This window comes from Abramis brama (genome assembly GCF_963993115.1).
Source record: "Abramis brama genome assembly, chromosome: 21".
Lineage (NCBI taxonomy): Eukaryota > Metazoa > Chordata > Actinopteri > Cypriniformes > Leuciscidae > Abramis > Abramis brama.
In genome coordinates, this window is record NC_139983.1 from 9,477,932 (window position 1) to 9,487,228 (window position 9,297).

A 9,297-nucleotide genomic window follows, 5' to 3' on the forward strand; every position below is an offset into this window, starting at 1 on the left:
TACAATTGATTGATTGAGTCCTTACATGCACTTCGTGGGGCACACTAGCACACACACGCAAGGTCTCTCGCTCCCTCTCTATACACTTTCTTCCCCCGGTAGAATCCACAGCTAGATCAATGAGAAGTCCTATGATTACAACGACCATCATTTGAAGTGTCACACAGTTCTGAAATTATCGTACATTATAGGATTTTTACCATTATTGATCGTACATCGTACAGAGGTCAAAATTATCGTTCAAATACGATAATTATCGTACATCTGGCAACACTGCAGCAACAGCTCATTTGCATTTAAAGGGATAGCCTACACTAAACCTGCACGTTGATCTCAGACCCAAAAAGTGACAATTTAAACATGCTTTAAAAAATATGTTGGGTATTTTGAGCTAAAACTTCACATACACACGTTGGGGACAGAGACGTATTTTACATCTTGTGAAAAGGGACATAAAAGGTGCCCTTTAAATATTTTTAAAGAATTAGTAAGAAGTCACGTTGATTCTAATGACAGAAGTGAGAGGGAGAGAATTTTTCAGGAGTGACTTTTTACTGCGCAGAGTCGAAGTGCTCCCAACTTCAAGTGCTATTCCGCCATACATTATAGTTATCCTTTTTACCCGCTTAGAAAAGCACCACGTTTTATTTTGTGTCACCATACTTGGTCGTGTAACTGTATTTAACCCTCTGATGGTCTTTATTTATGTCTACACTCTGGGTTTTGGGGTCTCTAGAGACCCCAGAAAATAACATTTAATTTTGTAACAAGATAAGGGCGATTCCACAGTATCTGTCCACAAGGGGTGTAATGAACAATATTAGGGGTGTAACGATACACCAATGCCACGGTTCGGTTCATATCACGGTTTTGGAGCCACGGTTCGGTTCGGTTCGGTTCTGTTTGCTGTGGGGGCAGGGTTCATGGCAGGGCACCAGCAATAATAACACTAGATTCACTTTTAACTTAATAAAAACAACAACAACAACAATAATCTAACTTATTAACTTTAACTTTATTAACTTAACTTTATACAGTGGCTTCACGTTTTCTTTAGAGCAGTTAGCACACCTGAGTTAACTAAAATGAAATAAATGCCTCCACTGACTAGTCAGAAATAAACTGCACACCTGAGTAGGGTTGCCAACTTCAGAAAAGGAAAATGCGGGACAATCGTGGTTCTTTATAGGAAAACGAGGGACACTCAAAATATTTGTACTGTATCGCACAATGTACATAATTTCAGTGTCTGCAAACTGTAGTTAAGTATATGTTTAAAAGGTTATCAGACAAACACATTTGTATTGCTTAACCTATTTATGTACAATTTAATTCTAAAAATAATTTTAATGTCATACAAACAAAATGTCACATTACAAACAAACCACCATTCAAAATAACAGCATTTATCTGAAATAGAAAGCTTTTTTAACATTATACATAGGCCTACAGTTCAAAAGTTTGAGGTTAGTAAGAGAATTTTTTTTGGGAAAGAAATTAAAGAAAGTAATTGCCTACTTTTATTCAGCAAGGATGCATTAGGCTAATCAAAAGTGACAGTAAATTATAGTGTTACACAAGCTTTCTATTTCAAATAAATCTATTATGATCTTTACATTCTTCAAAGAATCCTGGGGGAAAAAACAAAACAGTTTTAAACATTAATAATAATCAGAAATATTTTGCGAGCATATTATTCCCTCAGGTAGATTTCATGTTTTCTTGCGTGGCTGGATGTTGGACTCATGAACAATAATCACGTTGTTTGCATTCGCCAAAATTGATTTGCCGAAATCAAAACGTGGACAGTGAGAATTACCGTTAGCGCGAGACGAGTCCGGCTTGAAGCGGAAGCGACCAGACGGCAGAGGATTATGTTCGCAAATCAAACAATGATTTGTCTCAAAACGATGATTAAAAAAAGCTGTGATATGTCATATTGGATGATGACGGTGTCGGTGATCATTCTCAAGTGTCGTGATCAGCACTGCTGCTGTTGTATCAGTCAGTGGTTGTGACCGGAGGGTCTTCAATCTCAATATGCCGCGGAGTTGCCATCCTGAAGTGCGTATGTAAACTCCCGAGCGTGATCGATCACCCAAATCACGTGACATGCATTTTATTTAGTAAATAATATTTAGTAAAACTACAGCTCTTATTAGTTGTTAAAAGTGTACTCATTAATAACTATTTAATCAAATGTCAAGGAAGAAAAAAATAGTTTTGTGACAAAGTGATGTGAGAGTTGGGCCGGGGCAGCAGGGGGCGGGGCGCGTTCGGTTCGACATGAGAGTATCGCGGTTCGAACCGTGGCTGTTGTATCGCGGTTTTTCGGTTCGGTTCGAATATCGTTACACCCCTAAACAATATAGATTGAATAATACCCAGTTGTTGTCATTTTTTTTATTTTTAGTTAACTATTTTGTTAAAGATAGATGTAAGAAATAATAAAGTTACTTTTATCCCACTAGGCCTTGGCATTATCGTGTAATGAGACTTTATTTTATTTCCGTCCCCAGAAATTGCGGATGTCACGGTGGGACATTCAGTGCATCTGGATTTTTCCTAAGTCATTTCTTTCATTTCCTTTAATAAAATCCTGAATTTTGGCGCAAAACATTTATTTTGGTGTGTCTTCTACAAAATACTACTACTAACACTGAAAGTAGAATTCCCTTAATCCACCACGATGCAATGGAAACATTTACTAACGTTCGTTACACTTTCTGTCCAAGCAGTTACGCACGTTAAACTATGATTCTAAAGGAAGCGGAGATATAATTTTTCCATGTAGTTCTATCAGTAGCATAACGATACAACCATCTTGTGTGGGTTAAATTCTCATATGCGTTGCTACATGATAAATTGTTAATAAATCGGGATAAAACAGGGGCCGAGATTTTCTGTCCAAAAATCATAACGCTCGAACATTTTATTCTGGCGCTGAATTTCCATCTCCTAATGTCTCAAAGGTTCTCATCAAAGAAATAAGATTGTCTAGGTCACGGTTGCTCTGCGTGTGAGAAAGTGTTAACAGGATTTCACGGATTTCGACGAATGTGGGTAAGTTTGTGGATTCTGTCCAAAAGGTTACGAACGTTAAAATGATACGAACGTGGTAAACTTTGGTTAAGTAAACATTAAATAGGATCATTGTGGTGAGAAAGGATAAAAGAGTGTGCAAGTCGGATGATTGCGAGTGGTTTCGGACCGAAAGCGTCGTTCATCGTGAAAGAGCATGCATGAATGGTGGTTTTATACATTTTGACAGATTCTGCACATCTTGTTCGTAACTTAGACGGAAATTTTCAGTCTGTCCAACTTCCAACGTTGTTTTCTGCGTATTTTTGACTCAATAAGCTGTTCATGAAAGTCAACATCGTCAATGACATTTTTCTGTGTTTTTTTTGTTTGTTTTTTTGATGATTTTTTTTTTCTGTCCAATGTTCGTAAGAATATAGCTTAGGCTGACGAAGTTAACACGTTAATAGTGCGTTAACACAATCTGTATGATCTTTAAATTTGATAGTATGATGACAGGTTATTTTAATGTGTTATGAACTTGTTCTATTCTTGTTCTATTCTATGCCAGTTTTCATGAAATGGTATTATTTTGTGTTACAAAGGCAATCTTGCAGGATTGTTTAATTTTTTCCGTCCCCGTTACACACGTTATAACTTAGCACACTTGTAGGAGTTCCTTTGTCTTCTACATTTGGCAAATAAATTAGAAAAATATACCTGTGGTATTTGTTAGTAATTTTGCTGGCTTTCAGTTTATGAACATACCAGACTCAAAAATGCACCTTTAAGTTTATAGAACAGATAATATTAGATGGCCACCCTGCCTGCATGGAAGTCCTATTACCAGTTTTGTGAACTATACACAACGCATGACTCATAACTATACCAAATTAGGAACAAAGTAAAACATGAACTGGGATTCAACCAGATTTTATTAAACTGAATTAGATTAAGTACACTTTCTGCTTGAACTTACATTGTTTTTCCGTCCATGTTACATACGTTAAATTTGACATCAACTCAACACTGATCAAAGTTTACTAGTTTACCATTGCCAGATTTATCCTGCCTTTCACACAGCTGTACCCCAGGTTTTCTCAGGATGTTAACCTGAGGACAATGGCTTTCTCCATGAAGATTGATTTTTGCAGGCTGTTGTCCTTGCAGTTATTCCTATGGGCGATTCCTAAACTGTGGAATCGCCCATAATAGTTTTTTTTTTTTTACAAATGTAATTTTATTCTGTTTGTTAATGTTTTTACTCAACATTTGTGCAGTTTTTGGAGAATTTATGATATTTTTTAAATTTCTATAAATAAATAAATAAATATTTAAATAGCCTTTTTACAAAAAAAACAGCATTTGATGTAAAATTCACTTTATAAAAGACCCAGATTTCTAACTTTCATTCATGGGGATAACATGGATGATTTTAAATGGTTTAATGTAACATTTTTGCCCATTTTTTGGAAAATGCAGTTTTAAAATAAAAAATAATAATTTTAACCACTAGATGGCTATAGAGCTCCAGTATATGCTATTTGCTATTAGACTACCTGAAAGATATCTTTTCACAAGTTGGATTCAGTTGGATTCATATCTAAATATTATAAAATCACAATTATAACAAAAATAAAATATTTTTGTCAAAGTTTAGCATTTTTTTGTACCAAAAAACCCCCCAGTTTTTCAATAATGTTACATTATGATTAGAATCAAACCTGAACAAAATGTTACAAAGAGAAATGTTGGAGTCTTAAGATTTTATCATTTATTTCAATCATTTATTTTTAATCTAATTCTAGATTCTAGACACACACAATTGCGTGTGTGTGTGTGTGTGTGTGTCTGAGAGATAAAGAGAGAGAGAGTGTGTGAGTACACATTGTCGATGTGCCAGTGTCACCACTTTATATTTGAAGTGGTTTAGCATTTTGGATGATTTTATTTGACAAATTATAGCCTTACAAATGTTCCTGTGTGTGTGTGTATGTGTGTGTGTGTGTGTGTGTGTGTGTGTGTGTGTGTTTACATTTTCAATGTGTCAGTGTCACCAATTTATTTTTGTGGTGGTACTGCATTTTGGATGATTTTATTTGACAAATTATAGCCTTACAAATGTTCCTGTGTGTGTGTGTGTGTGTGTGTGTGTGTGTGTGTGTGTGTGTGCGTGCGTGTGTGTGTGTGAGAGAGAGTGTGCGAGTACACATTGTCGGTGTCAGTGTCACCACTTTATATTTGTGTTGGTTCTGCATTTTGGATGATTTTATTTGACAAATTATAGCCTTACAAATGTGTGTGTGTGTGTGTGTGTGTGTGTGTGTGTGTGTGTGTGAGAGAGTACACATTGTCGATGTCAGTGTGACCACTTTATATTTGTGTTGGTTCTGCATTTTGGATGATTTTATTTGACAAATTATAGCCTTACAAGTGTGTGTGTGTGTGTGTGTGTGTGTGTGTGTGTGTGTGTGTGTGTGTGTGTGTGTGTGTGTGTGTGTGTGTGTGTGTGTGTGTGTGTGTGTGTGTACGTGTGTGTGTGTACATTTTCAATGTGTCAGTGTCACCAATTTATTTTTGTGGTGGTATTGCATTTTGGATGATTTTATTTTACAAATGATAAGAGAACAGTTTTTATAGTCTCAAAAATGTATTCCTCTATATGTGTGTGTGTGTGTGTGTGTGTGTATACACGTGTTGTGAGCAATATAATTTAGCATTGTGGATGTTTTTTGCATTGGTGGAAGTGTGCCACTTTATTTGTGCCATTTCTGTCGATGTGTTCTGCGTTGTTTCTGATTTTGATGATGAATTTTGTCTATTTTGATTGCGGGGTCTCCAGAGACCCCGAAGACCACGAGTGTCACAATTTTTGTCACGCTAACATAAAAACAGATATCATTCCACTTTATTTTTTTTTTTGTAGATCTAGAAAGTGTTGAGAGCCGTAGAAGGTTTCATACCATTTGGACAAAGGGAACATTTTTTTTAATTTGAGCAAAAGTCATTTGGGGTCCCAAAAGACCCCATAAACCATCAGAGGGTTAAATAGGGAAAATGTGGAGGTGTTTGGTTGCTTCTAGCTTCATCTGTTTGGTCCCTAATGAATGAACTGGGCTAAGCTAAGTGCTATCAAAGGGTCGCCGCGCGCCAGAGCGATTGAATGCACGCACTGAGACGAGTGAGATATGCATCAACTCGTCTTAGTTAAGGGAATAACATAGTTTAATATGAAAAAACGGTGGAGTATCCCTTTAATCTGCGCACGCGTGCTCTACACTGCAGAAAAAGCACTGATCTCCACAGCGATATTCTGTTATACAGCCAGCCAGTGTTTCTTCACAAGACACTTGTGGTGTTTGTGTGACTAAATCTGTTTCTAAATGAGTTTCACTGTTCTATATATTGAAGTTTAAGTTTACCAGTTTTCATGATGTGAATCAGTTGAAAATGGCCGCGACTCTGGAGGACTTGGAGTTAAGCTTTTCTTTGAGAAAAGAACAAAGAACAGCACTTAAGTCATTCTTAAAGATGTGTTCGTAGTTTTGCTGACCAGATACAGCAAAAGTTTAATCTACTAGCTCCGCTGGTGGGAAAACACTCTGGTTGTAGCGCTATCCTATTGTGGGCAGAGGGAATTTGAAAGACAACCGTTTATCCGGCCCCTCGGATTGAGCCCTGCCAATGGTGAGTTGCCAGAGACCTAACATCTTGATAGGTCTGGCTTGCCAGGCTACATTTTTGGTAAAAACGATGAGAATGAATGAGGGAGGAGATTGCTGGATGACAGGCTTTTGTTTGAATAAGAAATTAATGTATGAAATCCAAATTTTAATATAGCCTTATAAATAACCTGTGAAATTTATTTATTTTTGGCTAGTAGAAGTTCTGAATTAGGCGGTAACTTAAATTTTGTAGCCAAATTGGCCGGTGGATGAAAAAGTTCATTTCAATCTCTCTCTCTCTCTCTCTCTCTCTCTCTATATATATATATAAACTTTTAACCATCTCTTCTCTTTCTCTGTAGTTTCTCAAATGAGAATAACTGATGATTAATCATCACAATTATAACTGAGCAAAATAATCGTGATTATCAGTTTAACCATTATCGTGCAGCCCTAACGGCAAAATGCAATCAAGGATTGAAAAATAAATAAATAAAAATATCGAACACTCGAATTTAATCGTGACAGCCCTACAATAATCATATTATACTGAATGACACAGTGCTACTTTCAGAGTATGGATTACCATTGGTTTCGAAATTTCATTGGTCCATGAACCCATGGATCATGCGGATTCACTGAGATCACCCCCCAGCTCTCTATGGTTTTTAGCTGATCTCTGATCAGTTTTATACATTTGTAGACGTTTTAATGGGCCATTTGTATAATTTACAAGGAATAGGCTAATAGTAGTTAATTTGGTCTCTTACTGGCCTGTTTAGAGCAAACAAAACAAGCATTGGAAATTGATAAATGAACATAATAGTTAATGCTATTAGTTAATTACATTTAATACTTTAAATACAACATTTACAATGGGTTTTTTGTGCATGTTTGACTTGTGTTTGTTGCATTTCCACTGTTTTGACCAGCAGGGGTCACCAGCGTGTGGCGTTTCAAACGCTTCGAAACAGCGAATCATTTTGGGAAGCAAAATCGGTTAAATCGATTCGAAGCTTTGAAAATCTTCGTTTCTCCAATCACGAATTCTCATATGCAATAAAATAAAGAAAAATATAATTTCTTCTTTATTAAAAGTAATAAATAAGTAAAAGGTTGCGCTCATGCTGATAATATAGCTTTTCACCTCGACGATAAATATCGTCACGTTTTAATATCGCGTCACACCCCTAATTCAAGTTAATTAAATCATTTTTAAATAGACTGCATCTTATTTTGTTTAGTTGTCGAATCAGAATCGAAGGAGAATTGATTCTCAATTTATCCAGAATTGTGCAGCTCAAAAATATAATACAGGCCATAACACAAAAATACAAAAACAAATCAAATGTTAGTCATCCTGGTGATGACGCATAAAATAAGCATAGGCTATGCTGTGGACCAGATTGAAAAACAAACAAAAATAACAAAATAAATCCTGAGTATGCAGGTCTTAAAAGTACAACAGAGGGAAGCCACAGCCATACAACCACGACTAAATTAAGCAATAGGACTTAAAATTATTAATTTAGCTGCATGCCTTTATCCAGTTAAAGATATTGGGCCTTATTCAATGGCTCATAAATCAAGCCTTTGGGTTTTGAACCTAAACACTGTTTTAATTGGTTAATTCGATCGCGTACTTGAAACAAACGATGAATTTGTCTATAAAAACTTACCAAACATGAATTTCTCCCCATCGTTTACGTGGATGCCACGACTGACTGATTTTACAGCGCTTATAGTCAACTGAGAACAAACGCCATTAAAAAACGCCACTGTGTTTTAACGAATCAAACACGTGTACGTCGATTGAGAGAGCGCGAAAAAATAAGATCGCGCGTCACGTGACCAACGCGTGATTTGAACGCTGGAGAACAATCATCTAATCCTAATAAAACATTATTCTTGGAAAAATGGGAAAATATTTTTACAAGAATAGATTCCCAAAAACACTTCCAAACTTTTACGTTTTTCATAAGGAACTCATTACTTTATCGTTAAAATTAATGAAGAAAAAGAATGCCTTAATCTTTGATAGAGGATCTTAAACTTGCTGCTTAAACTTAAAACTTTTTTTTACAGTCTATGCTGAAAACCCCAAGTCTTTTATTTATTGATTTATTATTAATTGAATGTTTTTTTTTTATTATTTCTTCATTTTACTTCATTATTTATTTATATGTTCTTTATCTTGCAATGCTTGTCTGTTCTCTGAAGACATTTCATATTTTGTACCAGGCCATTTATGTTTATATTTTTCAATAAAAGTTCTAATCCAAATGATAATTTTACAATATAATCTAGTTTAAATACGAATTGTTAATCGGCCTCAAAATTAATAAATGCAAAAATTGTCTTTTCCTCAAAAACACCAGTTACTTTATATATATAACTGTACAATAGCCACAGTGTTATCGACAAATAATCATAGAAAATAACTCTGTTTGTAGGAAATCCATGACTAGTATGACTAGTAAATCCATGAGTAGTAAAATTCTATTTTAACAAAAAAAGAAAAAAGGTTAATGTGGTAATTTGCTATCAGGAGGATATTCTACTAAATACGTTAACGGACATATTTTGCCTATTGGTGGGCTGGGCAGAAGTT